Source organism: Bombus huntii, unplaced genomic scaffold (assembly GCF_024542735.1).
Source record: "Bombus huntii isolate Logan2020A unplaced genomic scaffold, iyBomHunt1.1 ctg00000196.1, whole genome shotgun sequence".
In the NCBI taxonomy this organism is placed as follows: Eukaryota; Metazoa; Arthropoda; class Insecta; order Hymenoptera; family Apidae; genus Bombus; species Bombus huntii.
Window position 1 is genome coordinate 20,001 of NW_026099428.1, and position 12,500 is coordinate 32,500.

At 44.8% G+C, this 12,500-nt stretch overlaps 2 non-coding genes across 2 annotated transcripts; both read right to left on the reverse strand.

Annotated features, from left to right (window-relative positions):
* Positions 1-1,405: 1,405 nt before the first annotated feature.
* On the reverse strand, positions 1,406-1,560 carry LOC126877609 (5.8S ribosomal RNA). The gene has a single exon (XR_007695179.1). It is a non-coding gene; the product is annotated as a 5.8S ribosomal RNA (ribosomal RNA).
* A 3,357-nt stretch (positions 1,561-4,917) lies between these two features.
* LOC126877603 (small subunit ribosomal RNA) lies at positions 4,918-6,840 on the reverse strand. Its single transcript, XR_007695173.1, has one exon. It is a non-coding gene; the product is annotated as a small subunit ribosomal RNA (ribosomal RNA).
* Between the last annotated feature and the right edge of the window lie 5,660 nt (positions 6,841-12,500).

The following is a 12,500-nucleotide window of genomic DNA, read 5'->3' on the forward strand; positions in this document are numbered from 1 at the left end:
TCGAAGCGTCGAATTGCCATAAAAAAAAAATCACACGCGCGCACGACATAGTCGTACGCGCGTGTATACCTCGTCTCTCTCAAAGTTTTTTTCTCGAGCCTCGCCAAAGGGGATCGTCTTCTTCCTCGTCTACGATCTCTCCGACGACGACGACCGTACGAACAACTTCGTAACGGACTCACATGCGCATCTTCCTCGGGTACAGAAACGCTGCGGAAAACACCTCGAGCTTGTAGTTACAGCAGCACCCGTGTATAGCCGATCTTAGACACACGCTAGTTCGCACACGCGTTACATATATAATATGTAAGATTTCCGACGAACGTGGCTTTTCGGGAGCCAGGCGCGCGGGCAGAGAGATACACGACGACGGGGAAAATTCGTCCCGATACGAGTACGTGTACTCTCCGATCTCCGCGCGACGCTGGGGATCATACCTCCCTAAGTCGTCAGAGCGCTCGAAGAAATCTCGCGTGTGCGTTCCCGGATCTACGGCTGATACTTTCGGGGCTTGTAAAAAAGCACAGAGCGTGTAAAACGCAACGACGACCCATCGATGCGACGGTCCTCGTTGTTGTCAGTCGCTTTCGCGAAGAGACGGAGTGGGCATTCGATCCCTGGGGCTGTACGAGAGTCTTAAGAAAAGACGGTAGATTATGGCAAAGTTTCGCACGCCATCGAGTTTAGGTTTTTTTTTTGGTTCTCTCTTCTCTCCTCTCTCGACCGAGTTCCCATATTTGCTTTCTCTCTCAGTCTCGCCAAATATAATATTCTTTTAAGACGACGTCGGGGGCGCGGACCTTCGTGCGTCGAACACCGGCAAACGTAGCATATATCGCCTGATATGAAAAAAAAATCGGTCACGAGGAGAACACTACGAGTATATACGTTCGATAACCGATACACGAAGCGGTGCATAAGCGGGCGGTCGCCCTCGTAAGGACGACTCACGACGCCGCGAGCACTCACGCAGGTCCGTGACCGGTTCTCTCCGCTCTTATTCGTATCCCTTCGTATACCTTCGTCCGACTCTGAAACGTTCTCTTATAATTTTTAAGAAGAACGACGGCGGGTTGTCAAGGCAAGAAGGGACAGAGAGAGACAGAGGTAGAGTTTCGTAGTCTCCCGTGAACACGATAGATTATATATCGAGCATGCGTACGACTTGCACGGTCTCTGCACGACCGCGACGAACGCCGACGAGCGTCCAACAATCGCTCGTACGTCGCGTATGTTCTCTCCGTCCGCTCTTATTCGTATCCTCGTTCTTGTACCTTCGTCCGACTCTGAAACGTTCTCTTATATAAAGAAGAACGACGGCGGGTTGTTAAGGCAAGAAGGGACAGAGAGAGACAGATACGGAGAGTAACGATACGCAACGCAAGCAGTCTTAGGTTTACGTGAGCAACCCTCAGCCAGGCGTGGTCCAGGAATTGTATCCGTGGACCGCAATGTGCGTTCGAAATGTCGATGTTCATGTGTCCTGCAGTTCACACGTTGACGCGCAATTAGCTGCGTTCTTCATCGACCCACGAGCCAAGTGATCCACCGTTCAGGGTAATCTTTTATAAATTTACAACAGTTCAATACTCAAATGTACTCTTCTCGGTTCTAGCGAAGCCGAGTTCCGTCACGTTCGACCAACGGGAATCGAACGCGCAGAAGTCGCCATAGGATTGACGACACAAAAACGTTCGAAAAAAAAAGAAAACGACGAACGCGCGAAGATACGCGCGTTCGCCGGCCGGGCGTAAAGTACATTATGATATATAACAACCATCGAGATCGAAGCTCCGTTCGTCAGGAAACGACGGGGATATATACACCCGATTCTGAATCCTCTGTACAGCACACGATCTCGCGAACGAGTAAGCACGGTGGCTAGCCCATGTTATATATGTGTTTGATTCTACTCTCTCGTCCAATTATTCAAGAAACAGCGCGCGTGCATCTCTCCATCGTTCGGGTGATAGTAAAGATTCGATGGGATTCGCGCGGCCGTCCGCCTCGAGCGGTCTTTCGTCCCAATATCCAGAAGCAGAGTTTGAAAAACTCTAGCGACGGCACGGGTGTCCGACTCACGACATCGAGGTTTCGAAGCCGGCGATCCCCTCCGAACGGATGGCGACCACGCGACCGACTGAAAGCATGAAAAATCGACGAAAGATAGAACACATCTCCGTTCGGGTGGTGTTTTTTTTTTTAAAAAAAAAAAAAACAAAAATTCGATGGGACTCGCAGCCATCGTCCTCGCGCGGTCTTTCGTCCCGATATCCAGAAGCAGAGTTTGAAAAACTCTAGCGACGGCACGGGTGTCCGACTCACGACAACGAGGATAGACAGCCGGTCCCCTCCGAACGGGTTATGCGACGATAAACTCGATGAAACTTTAGTCTCGTTCAGGTAGTGTGTGTCTTGTAAATCAAAAATTCGATGGGACTCGCATCCATCGTCCTCGCGCGGTCTTTCGTCCCAACATCCAGAAGCAGAGTTTGAAAAACTCTAGCGACGGCACGGGTGTCCGACTCACGACAACGAGGATAGACAGCCGGTCCCCTCTGAACGGTATATTATATATGAGATGATAGACGACAAACTGGATGAAACTTTAAGTCTCGTTCAGGTAGTGTGTAAATCAAAAATTCGATGGGACTCGCATCCGTCGTCCTCGCGCGGTCTTTCGTCCCGATATCCAGAAGCAGAGTTTGAAAAACTCTAGCGACGGCACGGGTCTCCGACTCACGACAACGAGGAAAGACAGCCGGTCCCCTCTGAACGGTATATTATATGAAACTTTAAGTCTCGTTCAGGTAGTGTTTAAATAAAAAATTCGATGGGACTCGCATCCGTCGTCCTCGCGCGGTCTTTCGTCCCGATATCCAGAAGCAGAGTTTGAAAAACTCTAGCGACGGCACGGGTGTCCGACTCACGACAACGAGGAAAGACAGCCGGTCCCCTCTGAACGGTATATTATATGAAACTTTAAGTCTCGTTCAGGTAGTGTTTAAATAAAAAATTCGATGGGACTCGCATCCGTCGTCCTCGCGCGGTCTTTCGTCCCGATATCCAGAAGCAGAGTTTGAAAAACTCTAGCGACGGCACGGGTGTCCGACTCACGACAACGAGGAAAGACAGCCGGTCCCCTCTGAACGGTATATTATATGAAACTTTAAGTCTCGTTCAGGTAGTGTGTAAGTCAAAAATTCGATGGGACTCGCATCCGTCGTCCTCGCGCGGTCTTTCGTCCCGATATCCAGAAGCAGAGTTTGAAAAACTCTAGCGACGGCACGGGTGTCCGACTCACGACAACGAGGATAGACAGCCGGTCCCCTCTGAACGGTATATAATATGAAACTTTAAGTCTCGTTCAGGTAGTGTGTAAGTCAAAAATTCGATGGGACTCGCATCCGTCGTCCTCGCGCGGTCTTTCGTCCCGATATCCAGAAGCAGAGTTTGAAAAACTCTAGCGACGGCACGGGTGTCCGACTCACGACAACGAGGATAGACAGCCGGTCCCCTCTGAACGGTATATAATATACATTATGCGACGGTAGACGATCAACTAGACGAAACTTTAGTCTCGTTCAGGTGGTGTAAAAAAAATTCGATGGGATACGCACGCACGGCTGTCGTCGTCCTCGAGCGGTCTTTCGTCCCAATATCCAGAAGCAGAGTTTGAAAAACTCTAGCGACGGCACGGGTGTCCGACTCACGACATCGAGGCTTCGAAGCCGGCGGCGTTCCCCTCTGAACGAACTTCGGCTAGACTAGTTACGAATCGTTGCTACACATCGTCTTCATCGTCGTCGTCGTCGACATCGACATCATCATCATATCATCATCATCATCATCATCATCATCGGTCATCGTCGCATAGCGGGCCAACATCCACGCGATGCGTCTTCGTTCTAGGTTACCCGATCCACGAGTATGTTACACGTGGTTTCGTTATTTCGAACGAAACGACATACGAAGAGCACACGCCCTTTGGGTAGGAAGCACGTTTCGAGAACGACGAGAGTTTCGATGAAAGAGACGAGAGAAGTCGACGCAGAAGGTATCCATGGATCTTCGAAGAGAACCTTCGAAGATGTATATCGGTATCCTTTCGCTCTGCGCGACTCGCTACAAGTTCTTTCGCTCTCGTCGACTCGTTCTAGACGCTTCGTTCGATCCCAAAGAGGAGTCTTCGATATGTCCCGTTGCTAGGAGGAGAACAAACGCAACACAGACCACGAAACATAGAAGAGAATAGGCGAGCATGATCACTCCGACACGAGGCACTTTAGAGATTTTCTTATTAGTTTGCATGGACTTTTATATTTCGTTTGTACGGTTTCCACGATGCAAATACGAAATACGAGATCGTGACGGCGGGTCTTTCTGTGTACGGCCTCTCGCAGGCGCCACGACTGCATTTCTCTTTACACCTGGTTTCCATCGTAATTTTTTCGTTTGATATCGAGCCTTAACTTTTGTTGGCTCTTTCGAAGCTAGAGTTCCCTTTTATTAGAATTTCATATATATATATATATATTATATGTTATATGTTTTATTCGGAGACGGCGGGTCTTTCTGTTTACGACCTCACGCAGGCGCCTCGAATAAGTTTCATTCGCATTTCGTTTTTATACTTGTATATATATATCTCTTCATCCCGATGATCGAGAGAGTGCCACCTTCTCTTCGTATAATTCCGTAGCTGGAGGGTCGTCTCCTCCTTAAGAATATTTCTATTCGTGCCAACGGAGGTTGCCAAGCTCCCTGGCGTTTTCGTTTGTTAAAGTATATAGCTTGTTAATACGTCGTATATACTTTCGTCGATACAGGAGGAGTACGGCTCCTTACCGACCATTGTGATATATATTTCATAGTTTTTATATGTGTTCAAGTCAAATTCTTTTGGTATCGTATCGTTAATGATCCTTCCGCAGGTTCACCTACGGAAACCTTGTTACGACTTTTACTTCCTCTAAATGATCAAGTTTGGTCATCTTCCCGGTAACATCGGCAATGCTTATCACATTGGCCGCGCACCAGTCCGAAGACCTCACTAAATCATTCAATCGGTAGTAGCGACGGGCGGTGTGTACAAAGGGCAGGGACGTAATCAACGCGAGCTTATGACTCGCGCTTACTGGGAATTCCTCGTTCATGGGGAATAATTGCAAGCCCCAATCCCTAGCACGAAGGAGGTTCAGCGGGTTACCCGGGCCTTTCGGCCAGGGAAAACACGCTGATTCCTTCAGTGTAGCGCGCGTGCGGCCCAGAACATCTAAGGGCATCACAGACCTGTTATTGCTCAATCTCGTGCGGCTAGAAGCCGCCTGTTCCTCTAAGAAGATTTGTTTGTACGTTGGTAGTAAAAACCCACCGACCGAAGCCGGGGGCCTTCGAGATACCATAAGTTACGTCTATTTAGCAGGCTAGAGTCTCGTTCGTTATCGGAATTAACCAGACAAATCGCTCCACCAACTAAGAACGGCCATGCACCACCACCCACCGAATCAAGAAAGAGCTATCAATCTGTCAATCCTTCCGGTGTCCGGGCCTGGTGAGGTTTCCCGTGTTGAGTCAAATTAAGCCGCAGGCTCCACTCCTGGTGGTGCCCTTCCGTCAATTCCTTTAAGTTTCAGCTTTGCAACCATACTTCCCCCGGAACCCAAAAGCTTTGGTTTCCCGGAAGCTGCCCGCCGAGTCATCGGAGGAACTTCGGCGGATCGCTGGCTGGCATCGTTTATGGTTAGAACTAGGGCGGTATCTGATCGCCTTCGAACCTCTAACTTTCGTTCTTGATTAATGAAAACATTTTTGGCAAATGCTTTCGCTTCTGTCCGTCTTGCGACGATCCAAGAATTTCACCTCTAACGTCGCAATACGAATGCCCCCATCTGTCCCTATTAATCATTACCTCGGGGCTCCGAAAACCAACAAAATAGAACCGAGGTCCTATTCCATTATTCCATGCACACAGTATTCAGGCGAAGGTAGCCTGCTTTAAGCACTCTAATTTGTTCAAAGTAAACGTATCGGCCCACCTCGACACTCAGTGAAGAGCACCGCGATGGGATATTAGTTGGACCGCCCGCGAGGAGCTAAGCCCACCGATAGGACGTACCACATAATGCCAGTTAAACACCGCGAGCGGTGAACCGACACTGTGACACACAGATTCAACTACGAGCTTTTTAACCGCAACAACTTTAATATACGCTATTGGAGCTGGAATTACCGCGGCTGCTGGCACCAGACTTGCCCTCCAATTGGTCCTCGTTAAAGGATTTAAAGTGTACTCATTCCGATTACGGGGCCTCGGATGAGTCCCGTATCGTTATTTTTCGTCACTACCTCCCCGTGCCGGGAGTGGGTAATTTGCGCGCCTGCTGCCTTCCTTGGATGTGGTAGCTGTTTCTCAGGCTCCCTCTCCGGAATCGAACCCTGATTCCCCGTTACCCGTTACAACCATGGTAGGCGCAGAACCTACCATCGACAGTTGATAAGGCAGACATTTGAAAGATGCGTCGCCGGTGCTAGATGACCATGCGATCAGCACAAAGTTATTCAGAGTCACCAAAACAAACGATGGACGGACAGACGAGCCATCCGCCACCGATTGGTTTTGATCTAATAAAAGCATTCCTACCATCTCTGGTCGGAATCTGTTTGCATGTATTAGCTCTAGAATTACCACAGTTATCCAAGTAAATGTAGGTATGATCTAAGAAACCATAACTGATTTAATGAGCCATTCGCGGTTTCACCTTAATGCGGCATGTACTGAGACATGCATGGCTTAATCTTTGAGACAAGCATATGACTACTGGCAGGATCAACCAGGGATCTTATTCGTATAACAATTCTTATAAATTTCGTTTAAGTTCTCTTCGTGTCGTAGGTGGGACGTAAGCACCGTACGACGAGACTTTTCGTTCTTAAGATAGATATATCTATAAAATATATCTCCTAGCGACGTTCGAGATACACCCATAGTTCAGTAATAATCTTCGAACGCCGCTCGCAGCCACTTTGTAATTCTCAACTCCACCTCCTCTCTTCTCTCTCTCTCTCTCTCTCATAGTCTTATATAAAATGTTTAGAATCGTACTTCTAAAGGAACATTTCCATAATGCTGTCTTCGTGTAAAAAGACTTATTAGAATATCTTAGCGGTAAAGCACGTATACGCACCTCACGCTGAACGAACAAGCGCGTATCCCAGTGCGTCGCGCTGGACATACCGTAAGAATATTCTTTCAATCGGTAGAACATTTTCGGCAGAAGACATACTACGCAAAGATAGTACGCTCCTACCGCCTCATCGGATACTTCTGCGAAAGCAGAAGTTTTTATAGAAAGCAGACGGTTATACTCTTTTGAATGAATCGATGCTCAGTTAGTACAAGCACACACGCATCTAACAATTTTTGTTAGAATACGTACACACAGGTCACCAGCTTCCCGACTCAGGGGAACCTTGCCACGATATTTGGTCATTACGTCCAGGACAGCGACCCGCGGCGCAGCAGTGTAGAGAAAAAACCAGAACGAGAACGGAGGAACAGTCGAGAAATAGCGTAAAATACACTAAGACTCGAGGAGCGGTGACTGAATTCTCAACCGAGGCCGTAGAATAGCCACGCGCTCAACGCTGTTCCGACCGAACCGTCCGGCTCGACGTCTCTCTTATAGATACGAAAGCGCCAGCCGGAAGGCCGGCGCCGGCCGGGCTAGCGGCCGCGCGCTTACGGTGCAAAACCTCCGTAGCAACGTACCGTTCGGAAGGGACGCTGGAACTTAGTCTCGCGAACGCTCGATCACTACTATACAAAGCCAATATCCAACCATCGAAATACATTACCAGACGTTTTATTAACATAATAGAAATGCATTTTTACCAAAAAATTAATTTTTTTTTTCACCGAAAAATTGCATCAGTAAACATACTCTTTTATCGAATACGGACAAAAAATAAGTTTATAATCAATTACAATACGTTAAAATAAGTAGAAATATGCAAAAAAATATATACCTTGTAACGTTAATTAACGAAAAAATTAGAAAAATATCCCAGTCGTGTCAGTTCGACGAACGCTAATTTTTTGAAAAAATCGATAAAAATGTTTAATCCCGACGTATTTAATAGAGATAGAACGATTCCCGTAAAAAAATTCATACCTTGTAACGCTTTTAAACGAATAAACTCGAAAAAACTTTTTCGCCCTCGGAATTTTTCTAAGTCCCAACGTACCGGCTCGGAATTTTTCTATGTTCCAACGACCGGTCGTGTCGGTCCAAACGTTTTTATATCCGTCTGCCGACGATATAAACGCTTAATCCCGACGTATTTTATCGAGTTATAACGATTTCTTGAAAAATATTCGTACGTTATAACGCTTTTTAACGAATTAATCGAAAAAGAGTGTTCGGTCCGAAAATTTTCTAAGTACGAACGACCGGCCGCATAGGTCCGTTTTTAAAAATCGTTCTCGGACGGAAATAAACCATTAATCCCGACGTATTTCGTCGAGTTACGTCGATTTATGCAAAAAAATTCATACCTTGTAACGCTTTTTAACGAATAAACTCGAAAAAAACTTTTTCGCCCTCGGAATTTTTCTAAGTCCCAACGTACCGGCTCGGAATTTTTCTATGTTCCAACGACCGGTCGTGTCGGTCCAAACGTTTTTATATCCGTCTGCCGACGATATAAACGCTTAATCCCGACGTATTTTATCGAGTTATAACGATTTCTTGAAAAATATTCGTACGTTATAACGCTTTTTAACGAATTAATCGAAAAAGAGTGTTCGGTCCGAAAATTTTCTAAGTACGAACGACCGGCCGCATAGGTCCGTTTTTAAAAATCGTTCTCGGACGGAAATAAACCATTAATCCCGACGTATTTCGTCGAGTTACGTCGATTTATGCAAAAAAATTCATACCTTGTAACGCTTTTTAACGAATAAACTCGAAAAAACTTTTTCGCCCTCGGAATTTTTCTAAGTCCCAACGTACCGGCTCGGAATTTTTCTATGTTCCAACGACCGGTCGTGTCGGTCCAAACGTTTTTATATCCGTCTGCCGACGATATAAACGCTTAATCCCGACGTATTTTATCGAGTTATAACGATTTCTTGAAAAATATTCGTACGTTATAACGCTTTTTAACGAATTAATCGAAAAAGAGTGTTCGGTCCGAAAATTTTCTAAGTACGAACGACCGGCCGCATAGGTCCGTTTTTAAAAATCGTTCTCGGACGGAAATAAACCATTAATCCCGACGTATTTCGTCGAGTTACGTCGATTTATGCAAAAAAATTCATACCTTGTAACGCTTTTTAACGAATAAACTCGAAAAAACTTTTTCGCCCTCGGAATTTTTCTAAGTCCCAACGTACCGGCTCGGAATTTTTCTATGTTCCAACGACCGGTCGTGTCGGTCCAAACGTTTTTATATCCGTCTGCCGACGATATAAACGCTTAATCCCGACGTATTTTATCGAGTTATAACGATTTCTTGAAAAATATTCGTACGTTATAACGCTTTTTAACGAATTAATCGAAAAAGAGTGTTCGGTCCGAAAATTTTCTAAGTACGAACGACCGGCCGCATAGGTCCGTTTTTAAAAATCGTTCTCGGACGGAAATAAACCATTAATCCCGACGTATTTCGTCGAGTTACGTCGATTTATGCAAAAAAAATTCATACCTTGTAACGCTTTTTAACGAATAAACTCGAAAAAACTTTTTCGCCCTCGGAATTTTTCTAAGTCCCAACGTACCGGCTCGGAATTTTTCTATGTTCCAACGACCGTCGTGTCGGTCCAAACGTTTTTATATCCGTCTGCCGACGATATAAACGCTTAATCCCGACGTATTTTATCGAGTTATAACGATTTCTTGAAAAATATTCGTACGTTATAACGCTTTTTAACGAATTAATCGAAAAAGAGTGTTCGGTCCGAAAATTTTCTAAGTACGAACGACCGGCCGCATAGGTCCGTTTTTAAAAAATCGTTCTCGGACGGAAATAAACCATTAATCCCGACGTATTTCGTCGAGTTACGTCGATTTATGCAAAAAAATTCATACCTTGTACGCTTTTTAACGAATAAACTCGAAAAAACTTTGTCGCGCTCGGAATTTTTCTAAGTCCCAACGTACCGGCTCGGAATTTTTCTATGTTCCAACGACCGGTCGTGTCGGTCCAAACGTTTTTATATCCGTCTGCCGACGATATAAACGCTTAATCCCGACGTATTTTATCGAGTTATAACGATTTCTTGAAAAATATTCGTACGTTATAACGCTTTTTAACGAATTAATCGAAAAAGGTGTTCGGTCCGAAAATTTTCTAAGTACGAACGACCGGCCGCATAGGTCCGTTTTTAAAAATCGTTCTCGGACGGAAATAAACCATTAATCCCGACGTATTTCGTCGAGTTACGTCGATTTATGCAAAAAAATTCATACCTTGTAACGCTTTTAACGAATAAACTCGAAAAAACTTTTCGCCCCTCGGAATTTTTCTAAGTCCCAACGTACCGGCTCGGAATTTTTCTATGTTCCAACGACCGGTCGTGTCGGTCCAAACGTTTTTATATCCGTCTGCCGACGATATAAACGCTTAATCCCGACGTATTTTATCGAGTTATAACGATTTCTTGAAAAATATTCGTAGCTTATAACGCTTTTTAACGAATTAATCGAAAAAGAGTGTTCGGTCCGAAAATTTTCTAAGTACGAACGACCGGCCGCATAGGTCCGTTTTTAAAAATCGTTCTCGGACGGAAATAAACCATTAATCCCGACGTATTTCGTCGAGTTACGTCGATTTATGCAAAAAAATTCATACCTTGTAACGCTTTTTAACGAATAAACTCGAAAAAACTTTTCGCGCTCGGAATTTTTCTAAGTCCCAACGTACCGGCTCGGAATTTTTCTATGTTCCAACGACCGGTCGTGTCGGTCCAAACGTTTTTATATCCGTCTGCCGACGATATAAACGCTTAATCCCGACGTATTTTATCGAGTTATAACGATTTCTTGAAAAATATTCGTACGTTATAACGCTTTTTAAACGAATTAATCGAAAAAGAGTGTTCGGTCCGAAAATTTTCTAAGTACGAACGACCGGCCGCATAGGTCCGTTTTTAAAAATCGTTCTCGGACGGAAATAAACCATTAATCCCGACGTATTTCGTCGAGTTACGTCGATTTATGCAAAAAAATTCATACCTTGTAACGCTTTTTAACGAATAAACTCGAAAAAACTTTTTCGCCCTCGGAATTTTTCTAAGTCCCAACGTACCGGCTCGGAATTTTTCTATGTTCCAACGACCGGTCGTGTCGGTCCAAACGTTTTTATATCCGTCTGCCGACGATATAAACGCTTAATCCCGACGTATTTTATCGAGTTATAACGATTTCTTGAAAAATATTCGTACGTTATAACGCTTTTTAACGAATTAATCGAAAAAGAGTGTTCGGTCCGAAAATTTTCTAAGTACGAACGACCGGCCGCATAGGTCCGTTTTTAAAAATCGTTCTCGGACGGAAATAAACCATTAATCCCGACGTATTTCGTCGAGTTACGTCGATTTATGCAAAAAAATTCATACCTTGTAACGCTTTTTAACGAATAAACTCGAAAAAACTTGTCGCCCTCGGAATTTTTCTAAGTCCCAACGTACCGGCTCGGAATTTTCTATGTTCCAACGACCGGTCGTGTCGGTCCAAACGTTTTTATATCCGTCTGCCGACGATATAAACGCTTAATCCCGACGTATTTTATCGAGTTATAACGATTTCTTGAAAATATTCGTACGTTATAACGCTTTTTAACGAATTAATCGAAAAAGAGTGTTCGGTCCGAAAATTTTCTAAGTACGAACGACCGGCCGCATAGGTCCGTTTTTTAAAAATCGTTCTCGGACGGAAATAAACCATTAATCCCGACGTATTTCGTCGAGTTACGTCGATTTATGCAAAAAAATTCATACCTTGTAACGCTTTTTAACGAATAAACTCGAAAAAACTTCGCGCTCGGAATTTTTCTAAGTCCCAACGTACCGGCTCGGAATTTTTCTATGTTCCAACGACCGGTCGTGTCGGTCCAAACGTTTTTATATCCGTCTGCCGACGATATAAACGCTTAATCCCGACGTATTTTATCGAGTTATAACGATTTCTTGAAAAATATTCGTACCTTCTAACACTTTTTAACGAGTTATTTGGAGGGGATCTTTCGGCCTTTTCGTAGCGGTGCGAAAAAATTCTAAGTTCCAACGTCCCGGTCACGTTGGTCCGGAGGATGAAATTTTTAAAAAAATAAAGTGAAATCGTTACGTTCGACTAGATTTCGTCGATACGTAACGATTTCACACAAAATTTCGATACGTTATAACGCTTTTTGGCGAGTTATTTCGAGTTGAACATTCGGTACTTTCGTAACGGGGCGAAAAAATTCTAAGTTCCAACGTCCCGGTCACGTGGTCCGGA